Raw genomic sequence first — 13564 nt, 5'->3', positions numbered from 1 at the left:
GGATTCATCAAAACAGTTAATATAATGAGATTCTCTACTTTCCTATTTTTGTTTTTAAAATTGAATGATGAAATTGAGCTGAAATAAACTGTTCCCTATTATAAATGATATATTATCCAGTTGCAGATCCATGTCCAGTTCTAAATAAATAAATATATTAATATAAGTCAGAAAATAAGAAAACATGATATGTTTCAGTGGGAAATTAGCCTTTATACCCTGAGCAAATCCACTTTAAGAGTGGGTGTTTGCGCATGAAAACACATGAACTCATCCATCTGGACTTCATACTGAGTGAATCATGACACATATGACATGCTGGACTCTTTTCTCAGAACAAATTTAATGATCTGTAGAACGTGAATGGGCAGATGTAGTTGCGCGGGTTTGACATTGACATCACATACAATAAATCTGACCGTTCATTACAGTTTTACCATTTTTAAAAATCCATTATCAGTGGTGTGCAACAAATATTGCTAACCTTTGTGCTCTTACAGGTTATATTGTTTTCACCTTGCAAAAAGCAGATTCATTGAGAAGCAGAGGGAGAAAATGGAAATGACCTTCAAGTAAAAAAATGCCAAGGGTTGTGTTCAGGTTGCAAGCTAAGACAATGGAGTAAGTGAGGATGGGGGAGGCACTGAAGACATTGATGTGTTGGTTTTTGGCACCAATGGACCCCAGTTAATGTAGATGAAGAGTCTATAAAGAGCACCTACGTCTTCTGCTGGTGGAGGAGAACTCGATATAATGGCTTGTTATAGTGCAGTACAACATCAAGCCTATGGCTATGGACAGAGATGATAGCATAACCCATTTCTGTAAAGGACAGGGACGAGTTACAGTATCTTCAATAATGCTTTAGGTCATAATATTCTCATTTATTCTTTCCCAGCAAACCTTTTTTTTATAAAGTTATCTGTAGCTATTTAGTTTTTCGCTTGTACGTGGGCTCTGAACTGTCAAAACATCTTTCAAAGCTCTTTTTCGGATGCAAAACCTGAAGAAAAAAAAATCTAAACCAGTTACATTTTTTCATGAGGAACGAAAGTTTCGGAGGAAGTGTGTCAATGCGATTAACACAACATGGGGTCGAATATATTTTTTAAAGTGCGAAAATTACAGATGACATTTTCAGATTCAGTGTGCAAATAACCTTAGGAGCTCAATGGTGCCAATTTAGTCTGGTCAGTTCACTTATGTCTTATGTCTTTGGACTGTGAGAGAAAACAGGGGAACCTGGGGGAAACCCATGCGAGCATAGGAAGAGCATGTAAACTCCACACAGAAACGTCAACTGGCCTGGTAAGGACTTGAACCAGTAACATTCTTGCTGTGAGGCAACAGTGCTAACCACTGGGCCGCAGTGCCGCCCTATCAAAGACAAAAGGAGGAGGAATAGGTGTGGAAGGGGGTGGGGGGTAGGAATTCCTCAAGACAAAAGTAATTGAGGTAAAAAAGAAAAAAATCTAACTTGATGGTTATAGTTTTGATTATTTATAGTGAGTTTGAATCCGTCTGATCATGTGTTAGCTAATGCCGGACCAGCTGTGGTCAATCATAAGCATGCAAACCTTCAAGAGAAAAAAAAAATGTATATATCATTTGAGATATATCTTGCGATTATGTTTCTTAAAGATTTGCTTTGTACTATAAAGGATAAAGTGGACCGGAGAAGAAAAAAAAAAGACCTTTCATTCAATGTTATTGACTATAGTATGTTCTCTACTATTGTAGTATTTTCAGTGGATTAGTAAGAATGGATTTAAAGGAATAAAATGCAGAGCACAGATCTTTAATTAACATAAAATTTTTTCCAGTAAAAATCAGTTTAAAACAATGGTCACACTTGGGTTCAAAAGACATAAATCATGAAATGTTTATAATCATGACATGACATGTCATGAATGTGAACGAGATGTTATGCATGCTTATAACTGTTACTAAGTGTCATTTGCTCAGTTGTGTCATTTTAAATGCAAAGATGACATTGTTCGTTATGATAACTTGTCATTACCAACACAGCATAACTTATCATAAATCTGTCATAAACATGATTGTCATGAGGCATTATGATTGTCATGAATATTTTTCTGATCACGTTTTCAGTGGAACAAACTGTATGTGTCATTAGAATGTCTCTTTATTACTCTGTCAAATCCTTTTTAAGAGCGTTATTAATATTTAAGTACATTTTAAGGAGATATTCAGCTTCTACCGCTGTAGTTAAAAATATTAATGATGATATAAAATTCATGACATATTTATAATGGCTTCATGACAATAATGTTTATGGCAGATTTATGACAAGTTTTGTTGTCTTAGTAATGTCAGGTTGTCATGACAAAGACAAAAAATATGTTGTGATGTATTTCTTTATGTCAAGTTGTCATTACAAGCAATCTTTGCAATTGAAATGTCATAACTGAGTGAATGACACTTAATGATGCGTGTTATAAGCAAGCACTGTCATGATTATAAAGGTTGCATGACAGTCTTATGAACACCCCTTCAAGTAAAGTGTTACCAAGATAATATGATTTAACTAATAGAAATTTAGAAGGATTTTTTTCAAACAATTGATACATTATTCATCGGTGGTCATTACAAGTTGATCAGTTCTGAAATGCCTTTCATAATTATAAAGCATCTTTTTTTAAGTTTATCACGTGACATACTGCAGCCAATAAAATTTAGGCATATATTGTCTTTGTTTTTCACCTTTTTGCAAATATTGAGAAATGTCCTATTTATATTGTGACATCTGATATTCTAGTTAGTAAGAACATGTCTTGTGCAATTTACATGTTAATTCATCAACTTCTCCCAAAATACTGGTTTAACTGAGAGAAGAATAAATATTCTAGTATCCTAAACAGAGTGTATCTGATTTAATTTAAACACATTACATCATCCAATTATCTTAATTGATATCATATTATGTCCATAGACATCAGTGTGTAGTTTAAAAAAAAAATCCACAAATGTTATGTTTTGCTAGTAGATACAGTGCTCAGCATAAATGAGTATAACCCATTTATTTTGAAAGTGAATATTTTTGTTTATTTCCCAGTAAATATGCTAATATATATTGGTGCATATGAAAAAAAAAACAGATTTATTATATATTTATTAAGGCAATATTTCAGTCACAGAACACCTTTAGAAATTGAAATAAAAAACTAGAATAGAAAATCTAATATAAATAGAAAAGGAAAAATAATTTAAATTGATACAAACTATTGCAAAAAAAATACAAACTACAACATTTAAACAAAATTGTAAAAATATTTTTTCTCTTTTCTCTATTTTTGAAAATACTATTTAATGTTTTTCCCTAACATATATATATTTGGGCTACTAATTTTTGAACCATTATTGTGAGTTATTTTGTTAGATAAGCTCCAGATGTGGCTTCAGTACTGACTAAACTAATGTATATGCACAAATATTATTTGCAAAGCATCCTATAGAAAATATTAATTTAAATGAGAGATTTGTGGGGGGTGTACTCATACATGCTGAGCACTGAATGTGTATTTAAATGTCTGAAATATAAAATAATGTTATTTGTTTGAAAGCACTAATGAACTCAGATTCATGACAACACACCTCTTTCTCTTGCTCAGCGCCAGCCATCGCGGAAAAGCAGATTTAAATATAGCAGCTGTCTGATCATGTGACGCTCTGAACATTCTAATTACACCAGGGTGATTGTAAACATGTCAAAGGGCTAAATATCAATGTTTCAAGCCACTTCAGGTTCCTTTAAGAACCAATTTATTACAGGCATTGCATGATCCTCATATTCTCCAACATCTTGACCTCCAGAAAGCTGCGTTTAACCTCTAATTTAGAGTTCATGGTTAATATACAGAGTACCTAGGGGGTTAAATTAGATTTAAGCTGACCGTGTCACAGGGTGAGACTGAATGAGAATCTTCAACTGCACAATGGGCAACCACAGAGACTGATCCATTTATGCCCCCCTATACTAGTTCATAAACCAGCAACCCTTAAGCCCTGAAATGCTGTCTGAGCTGTGTTCGGCATGACAAATAGCTTACCCTGCTTTTAGCTCAGTTCAATAAGGCCCAAATTGCCACTTACACGATTTTGCTGAGAGTATGGCAGATGCGGTTGAGACAGACTGTGCTGCCTTGTGTTGAAGCAATTTGGGTCCCACATTTCAAGCAGGTAAACCCAGAGATGGAGCTAATTTTATAGACAGCTGTGAATAAAATAGAGTTTTCAGTAGATGCCTTTATTAAATCGTTGTACTTGCTGTCTGTCTTGCTGTCAGCAGGTGCCAGCGGTTAAAAAGAGCTATCTGAAAATATCCGTATAGCTGTCTGCCTTTCACGTTTTTGTTTTAAAAAAAGCAACAAAACCAATGTCTAGCCATAAAGTGCGTTCAATTAATTGCACATAGACCTTTATGAAAGTTAATATTTAAGGATACTGTCAGTCATCACATAAATTCAGATGTTAGAATCGAACAAAAGAGCAGCTCATCTTGAGCATGTGCTACAATAAGCCTCGTTGGCTTCATTTACAAGCTCACAGCAGCAGGATTTCTTAATGCCAGGTCATTTGGCATGAAGAATTGGATGCTGACCGTGCCTCTGCAAGCGCTTGTCTCTTTAGGAGATTAAAACAACATTCACTAACAGAAATAATCCGCTCATCTGCATTAGATTTGTAAGTAAATCCTGTGAATATCACATTATAAGATATGGGGATGACAAGAACGCCTATTGTGTAGAAAAAAAAAAAAAACAGTCTGTGTACATGGAGGTAAACTTGTCACAAGCTAATGAAATACAAGACAAAAAGAAGTGTACACATTTTTTTTCACAAACAAACAAAAAGGAACTTGAATATGATAAAAAAAATAAAGTATAACATTTCAGACCTCCCAGATCTTCGTTCATCTTCAGAACGCAAATAAAGATATTTAAGCTGAAATTTGAGAGCTCCCTCATTCTTCAGACAGCAAAGTTCAGGCTCGTTCAAAGTTCAGAAATACATCAAAAAGAAACATAAAATAACAATTTTTCAATATTCGATGGATTCTTTACCTTAGTGTCAGTATATTGCGGACTTTTACAAGCATTGTGCACAGTAGAATGACACGGATGGGTAATTATAATTTTTATTTTTTGGTGAACCAAACCTTTAAAATAGACTTTTTTTTTTTTCCTTAAGTAAACTTTCAATAGTGTACAAGCATTGTGGCCAGGCCTGGTTGATAAAATCGGTATTGATCGTATTGGCTTAACACCATTGTTAATATTGTAGTGGCTACCGGGTGCTTCTTAGAAGCAGTGCCAATAAGCATAGAGTGTATGTTTGTGAGCGCATGCGCATATTTTCAAGCCACACCTAGTTAAAAACATCTAAACTTTTCTGAATGCCCCAAGCATGCCGAAATTCATGCAAGTAGAACTAACCAATCTGCTTTACACTTTGTATGGAATATTCACATTTCAGTAATAATGGCAGACTAATTACCTCAGAAAAACACGGCGCACCCAAACACTGCAGTGCTTAATACTTTTCTGCATAAACTTGCATCAGAGCTGCAGCAATGATTTGTTCATTTGTCATCCTCTGAGAAAATGGTTGATGGTCCCTTATATAGTTATAGTGCAAGCGCAGTTATTTGTAAATGGTCAAGGAATTCACGTGCACACGCATTTTACTCCAGGTCAAAATAACAACACACGTGAAAATAAATGCTTAATAGCAGCAGTGAGGAGATTGTAAATTAAAAAGGATGTAAGGTTGTCGCCAGACTGGCTTTTTGGTTTCTTTTCCTGTTCATCCCAGCCACTAGCGTCCATCTGAAAGATTTTTTTAGCATAGGGGGTAGTGTTGCAATATGTATTTGTAATGTCGAGGTATGTATTTGAATAATAAAGGTTAGTTTCTTTACTTGAAAGCTCAGATTTGATTATCATAATTTGTGTTGATTACAGAGTTTGAGGTTTAGTATATAATTAGTTTTCAAACCTTAAAGTGTGCTTTGATTGCTCAATGTTCTCACTTTACTACTGCACTCACTTTGTAACATTTTATTTATCAAGTTTAAGAGTCTCTTTAACACGTGTTTATTTTATTATAAAGAGATCAGATATTTTGTTTATTTATTTATTTTTGACAATTAAAACTGTTTGCCTTAGTGATGGTAATTAAAATAAAGTAGTTAAATTAAAAAAAATTGAATATTCCTAAATATATTGTTAAAATATTCAATAATTATCGATATTGAATGATACGAAACAAGATATCGTGATTTATAAATATATATATATATTTTTTCAATATCGCCCAACCCGATTGCTGGAATATATGCTCTATTATTCCATGCGTGTTTAATACAAACTCATGAGGCGGAGATCAATGTCAAACAGATGAGTAATTAATATTAGTAATTTATTTAGTACAAATGAATAATTCGATTAGGTACAATGCTATTGAAGAGAACACACCAGACGATCTGCAAGGGTTTTCTTAGGACTAGAGACCCAGTTTATATACACAGAAGGAGGCGGGTTGTCTCTGTCAGCTTGTCTGCACCGTCTCTAGTACCTCTTTTCTGCACAGAAGAACTGGATTAGTTAAATGCACATGCTTTGAGACCTCCATGAGCTCCAATATGTTTTCATAAGTGGTTGCACAGAAAATCAGAAGCAAGAGACACTTGTTATTTTTATTGTTTCTGCTGCATATTTCTTGTCCAAGATAGCCCTTTCTGCAAAATGCCTAAGTATGCAAAATACATCTCCTCAAAGGCCAGTTTCAGTTAAAATAAAATTTGACAGAGCATACAAAATATAGTTTAGAATATAAAATATATATATAATAAAAAATGACTGAAAGGTAAATAATTAAACTTCTCTTTAGGCAAAGCATACACAACATACTCATAGAGAATCAGGAATAACTCTAATGAGAAATGAAAAAAAAAAAGAAATATTTTCTACACTATTACATATCATGGTGTGAATTATTTGAGAACAGTTTAGCAAACTGGAGTCATTTATTCAGTTTACATTGATTACCACATGTAAATTTATATTGCATATATTAGATTATAAGAAAATAACTTTTCCATATATGCAGTGGCGCCCGCAGCCATACGGCTATACGCACTGTGCGTACCTACCATGAGAGGGCGGGAATTAATGCCGCTTTTTATTTATTTATTTGTGACATAATTTAAATTGATTATTAAACAGTATACACTACAGCGGCCTGCTTTTCCACTATCGTGCCAAATCGTTCTGAGAACACTTTGGTATGGTTACGGTTGTTACTCCACGGAGGACTCAGAGAGAGAACTTTAACAGCTCCATGCACCGCTGAAAGACCTTTTTTCTGCTGTGCATCGAATAAAGACACGCTTAACATTATTGATGTTCACAATCCTACAGCTACATACTACATCCATGAAACACGTACTTGCAGACTCTTTGAACAACGAAGAAATAACTGCACTTCAGTCAAGCCAAACGTCTTGTTTTGCAATAATGCCGGCTATACCACCCGAAGGACAGTTACGGCGTGTTGAGATGTCGGCCATCACCGGAGAAAGTCTAATCTTTCATTACTTTATAGGGGTTGTGTTTGAAAGCTTTAGTGGCACTGTAGCTGCCAAGATACTGTTGTATGAGTTAAATTATAGCCTATATATGCACCAATAAACAGGTCAAATTAATGAATAAATAAAATAAATATGAATTCTTAAATGTCAGTATTGTTTTTACTCAAAAAATAATAATAAAATGTTGTATAAAAATAAAATGAGCAATTTTCACAATTGTTTTTACGATTCAGTTAAATATAATTTGGACATTTTTTGGGCCATGTAACGTTTTTTTTTTTTTTTACTCATTGATCTTTAATACATACTGGGTAGCTACGCAAAATATTTTCTAAAATGTTAAGCAGGATTTTGTCTATAGCTTTAATTATGAAGACAATAAAATATTAAAACTAACAAAAATAAAATAATAAAAATGCAAAGATAAAAAGAGCAGAATTTTGCTAAATATTCGTTTTTATTTTACTTGATGCATTCATTATTTAATGTTTGAATACTGAAATAACAGCCATCGGAAGGGGGTGGGGCAGTGCTGCATTTGTGCGTACCTTGCAGTGAAATCCTGCATATATGCACGAATATATTTCATTAATTTAAAAAATGTTGTTTTTCTAAAAGATAGAATAGTTTGTGGTTTGTATGCCATTGTGTAGTATACTTATTTGCTTAACGTCCTCATGGGTTTTAACTCTTTTGCTGTTATAAAGACTTTTGAAATAACTGAAGTGATATGAAACTGTAATGCAGTCAAAGCATCTTAGAACAGCCAATCAGAATCAACCATTTAACATTCATATAATAGCCCTTTATAATTATTGCTCAAATTTCCCATGCTTGTCTAGCCTTATACCAGACACTTCACGCTATGGTAAGTAACCTTGGAATATGAATATACTCAATCTTTCATTACTTGAAAAAAAAGTGCAGTGCACACTTTTGCTAACATTTCACAAACTGTAAACATAAGTTATTTTCATATGCGGCTGTAAGCACTTCAAAAGAAATCCAATATGAAGGAGAACGATGTAAACAAACCAAAAAGATATCTTTAAGCAACCTGGGGCACCTTGAACAGTCGATATTCTGATTCATTTTCAGCTTTTCACATGGCTGCTTGATTTGAGTGAGCTGAAGGCCAGGAGTGTGTAAAAACGCACCTACAGGCTGCTGTTACGGCTCCATCTGTGACCGAAAACTCATTTCTCTGTTTGTCTTCGCTCTGTGTATATTTTACAGCCAGTGATTTGCGATTGGTGTTTGGTCGGGTGTTTGCATATGTTATTGATTTTCTTCTAAGTGCTCAGGGTGCTGAAAGGAATAAGTAATCGCGCAAAATTATTGCCTCCGTGGCAAGTTCAGCTTTGTTTGCGGAGGCTCCCTGGTGTGCTTTTTTAATCACACTGTGTTAATTGTAGCCCAAACTCACCAAAGCCAGCAATACTATTGTAGGATTACAGGATTTTTAGGCATGCACAGTGTGAAGGCCTGTTTTATTCGCGTGTGGAAAAAAAGTAAACATGAATTCACATCGGGTGAAAATCTGTCAGGTCCTCTCTACCACCCCCACACACCTATGAATACACGTCAATGCAAATAAAATATAAGATGCTTCCTCTCTGCATCCTCAGCTCAGCTGCTGTATCTCCACAATGTTCTCTTCAATCTAAAGAGACTGTAGAAGAATGTCAGTTTGACCTTCCAGGCTTGCGAGTATATTTCTGTCTTGCGCTGTGAGATGAGATGAACCATTGCTATCCAGATTTGCTTTACAGTAGGTGTTGCTAAAAGTAAGGCATTCAAAATGCAATATTATTATATTATATTATATTATATTATATTATATTATATTGTAAAATGATGGCAAACAGACATCTGAACAGCTTAATTAAAGCTACAACGTGCAAATTAAGCTTTGCTTCTCTAAACTTCTTAAAATTATTCACTCATTTTAAACAACATAAGCTCACAAGGGCTTTACATGAGTTGACATGGGTGCAATTCCACTTACTCAGACTGAAGTTGGATAGTTGTCGGATCAGTCAGTTTTAGTCAGATGGAGAAGTGCAAAAGTTCCCTGAAGCAATAAAAACATCCGGTCCCACTTTATTTTAGGTGGCCTTAACTAAAATGTACTTACACAGGAATTAATAGTTTGTTACAATGTACTTACTGTGTACATACATGTATTTACTGTGTACTTTAGCTTGTTAGCAGCTGTGTGTGGACTCCGTGTAAGGGGCAGGTGCATCGAGTGATGATTGACAATTTTATGAACCAATAACAGCCAGTAACAGAAAAAAGTGTGCAGTAAGATGAAAACCACACAGCCATTGGCTAAATTCTCTGTCAGTCAAACTTCTGGGAAGTAAGTGCCTGATCGATAGGAATGACTGAGACATGCGGTCAAATCATCGGCTTTGTTTAGGTTTTAGTAACTATAACTTGGACTTTTTTTATTTAGTTTGTGGTCTCATTTTATCTGTGACACTGTAAGCTATGACATCGACTGGTCTTTTACTCCAAAGACTCTGTTTTCGCGTGTAAATAGGTGTAAACAATAGGTCACCGGCAGAAACGGTGACATAAACAAATGAATAACCATCCATAATACAACACTATTGTGTCAGTGGACTAAATGTGCTTAATGGGATGTTTTTCTGTGGACTCTTGCCTTTCAAAATAAGCTGTGATGTACAGCAATGAATGAGTGTGTGTTGTTATTACATGATATGTACGCCATATCTAATAAGCGTTTTCTGTAAAACTTACACAAATTTTGCAAATACATTCTTTATAAGCTTTTTATTGAAAAACAACTAGCTGCAATGGGTGTTTAGGGGATGTAGCTTTAAACTGATGTAGAGTTTTTCAAGATTACTCTTGTCCTTTTGGGTGTGATCTATTCATAAACATTGACATGTGGAAAAAAACAGTGCCTCAGTGCGACCTCGTCGGGGCGCTGTGGAAGGGGTTAAATACATGTATGTAATTACATCTGTAATTAACTTTTGTAATTACATTTGTAAATACACTGTTGACCATCCCTTACACCTTAACCCACCCTTAAACCTACCCATGCCACCAAACCTGTCCATAACCCAACCTCTATCCCAACTCAAAAGCTCAAGTGTTCCCAAATACATTATCAACACAGTAAGTACATTGTATTTATTTTTTTTAGTAGTTGGGGACACTTAATATAAAGTGCGACCAAACATCCTGTATAGGTGTCCTTGTAAGCTGATAAGTAGAGTCTGATTGAAAGGCTCCTCTTAGCAAAAATGTTCTGGAAATGTCATCTAAAGATGGAGCGTGTGTGTAGTGTCAATGTAAAAATTAACTCATTTATCCCAACAGGCAGATAAAACTACAAGTTAGAGGTCTGTATTTTACTAATAAAACACGGTTGCGGGCAGTAACTGTGGTGTAATTAAAACGGGAGCATTCAGTCTAATAATATAGCTTCCCGATCCCTGACGTTATTTCGGAACAGCATTTGTGATTTGCTCATTCTTATTGAGCACCGTTACAGCCAGTGCTTACGACTGTTACACATGATGAACACATGACCAGTTTGTGCGGACTAGGCTTGGGCGTTATCCAAATTTGGATACCGTCAAACCTTCTCCTATTGTAACAAGCTTTCTTTCTCACTGGTTAAGCTTCACATTTTCACTCAGCCAAACAGCATAATGAAGACCTGAAGTGGAATCTGAATAAAGCATGTCAGTCTGTGAACGAGAATACATCTGTAAAATAAACATGTGGGAGAATACACATGAATGCATGATCACAGAAAGACAGAGAAAGATCGCCTTTAGCGGCGTAGTACAACCTAGTTAACATGACTGAAACGCTTAAATGTGAAGGACTCTGCAACATCTCTCAGGAGAGAGAACAGCTTTCATTTTAGACTTCAGAACATGAAGTACCCTGACGGATGGATGTCTCTTGTAGAGATCAGAGCTAGACTTTCTTAGGTTGGGAAAGTATAATGCACAAAGCAGCAATTCGCACAATGTAGTGGTGCTCGTTTCAAATTTGCACAATTATGGAAGTGCCCAATGGCACAAAACCGAAACCTTCTCGGCTGTCACAAAGCGTCTCTCAGCTGATTGCCGAAGTAGAACATCACAGAGGCGAGAAGAAAAGAACAAATGATAGGGACGCTCTTATTTTCTAGGGTTCTTTAGGGAGCAGATGCAGGCAATCTCATTTAGTGTTAAACAGGAGACGAGACGTGCCTCCTCCTCCTCTCTCACTCCCTTTCACTCTTTCTTTATCTCTCTCGCACATGCAAACTTGTTGGTGTCTGATCATGTGGGCTTTGCCGGAGTTGTAGAGAGCTGCCACTCATCCGGTGGCTACGAGAGTGATAAAACACTCGGTGGTAATTTCAGCGAAAAGCTTGGCAGCGCAGGGGAGGACTGTGGCTGAATGCGTTTGCCCCCCAGATGCCTCTTTTGGAAGATGGCAGGATAGGCAGCTTGAATAAAATGCATTGAATTTTGAGAGAGTTGGAGAGAGACTGAATTTCCACAGGTGCGGTTTCCGAGTTGGATGATATTTGGAGTGCATATTTTAAGCCAAAATTAGCATTGTGAATTTGCCAAACGAATGATTTGTTTCTTGATTAGCGATGTTTTTTGGGAGGGAGGGAAAGGGGGATGAGGGTGGATCTAGAGCTCGTCTTTCATCTCAAAATACAAAAATATACATGCATTGCTGCTCCAATTCGGACACACACACACACAAGAGATGCTTCTCATTTCCAGCATATTATTAAGGCCATAATCAACTGGGTCTCGCGGTCCTCCCCTTGTCCCCATGTGGTTGTAATTACACTGACATGCAGACAGTGGCTGGCAAAGTGATTTTCGCTCCCAGCAGAATGAGCACCACCTCTTAAACCGTCCAGTCAGGTCGCTCAGGGAGCCACATGCAATTTCCATCCTCATTCAATTCAATTGCCAGAGCATGCTAATGGGATTTCTCATTGTTTGCTTGACTGCTTCAGTGGTAGTTCTTATTTGCAGGATGTCGCCTCATAATCACATGGCGTAATATGTAAATGTGTGTGATCATGTAATGGTACCTCAAGAGGTCATATTATTTGTATTATACATTGCCGGAATATATGTTTCATTCATGACTGAGTCAGAGCGTATGGGATTCTTGTGTTCTTCAATAGCCTAATGTCTTGGTAATGGCTAATCTTGACAATAATTACTTGTAAACCACTGGAAGGATTTGCTAACTATTAGAAAATAGTTGGATACAAATACAGATATTACATTAGTAATTAAATAATGTTTTGCAGTTAAGATAAATATATAAATTGTGATGAAATAAGTTAAAAACAAAAAAAAAATTTTTATAAACATACTGGAATTTAAGAGTTTTTTTACACATGGGCAAAAAAAAAAAAACAAATTAAAACTTAATTTATACATTTATTACAGTTTTCAGTGATAAATTAAGTAGAAAACAATTCTCTTTGGAGTAGCAAGTTCAAGTCATTTGTTCAGGTTGATTTAATTTGTTTAGGTGTAACAAGTCGAAATAATTTATTTACTTTTTTTTATTATTTGTTTTACTGTTTACAGTGTATGTGGGGGCTTATCTAAATCAGGGGTCTCAATATTGTGCCTGACATTTTCTCTAAAATAATTGTATGAAATGCTCATTTAAACCTTTATTTATTAAAAATTATACAGTGTTATATATACTTTTTAAAAACATTCACATATTCAAAGAGAACCACAGGTGAACAGGGGGATTGCAAAAGACCAGCATCTGCTTTAAACTGGAGAGACTGAATATCTACTATTCAAAAATAAACAGACAATTGGAAAAATAGAGCAAAACACCCTGAATCTGTCGAAATGTGTTGATCTGATGAAGGTTGAGTTTGCAGCTGGATATTATTGGTAGATCTTTGACAGGAACAGT

At 35.5% G+C, this 13564-nt stretch overlaps 2 protein-coding genes across 5 annotated transcripts in view; one reads left to right on the top strand and one right to left on the bottom strand.

Annotated features, from left to right (window-relative positions):
- Positions 1-13564, bottom strand: part of clasrp (CLK4-associating serine/arginine rich protein) — a 777720-nt gene that overhangs the window by 384463 nt on the left and 379693 nt on the right. The gene's annotated exons all lie outside the window — the stretch shown is intronic.
- The window catches only part of b3gat1a (beta-1,3-glucuronyltransferase 1 (glucuronosyltransferase P) a), a 192664-nt gene that overhangs the window by 52156 nt on the left and 126944 nt on the right, over positions 1-13564 (top strand). The gene's annotated exons all lie outside the window — the stretch shown is intronic.

The sequence above is a fragment of the Danio rerio genome, chromosome 18 (genome assembly GCF_052040795.2).
Source record: "Danio rerio strain M-AB ecotype USA chromosome 18, GRCz13ab, whole genome shotgun sequence".
NCBI lineage: Eukaryota > Metazoa > Chordata > Actinopteri > Cypriniformes > Danionidae > Danio > Danio rerio.
Note: the sequence above shows the minus strand (reverse complement) of the source record. Positions and strands in the feature narration are given on the sequence as shown.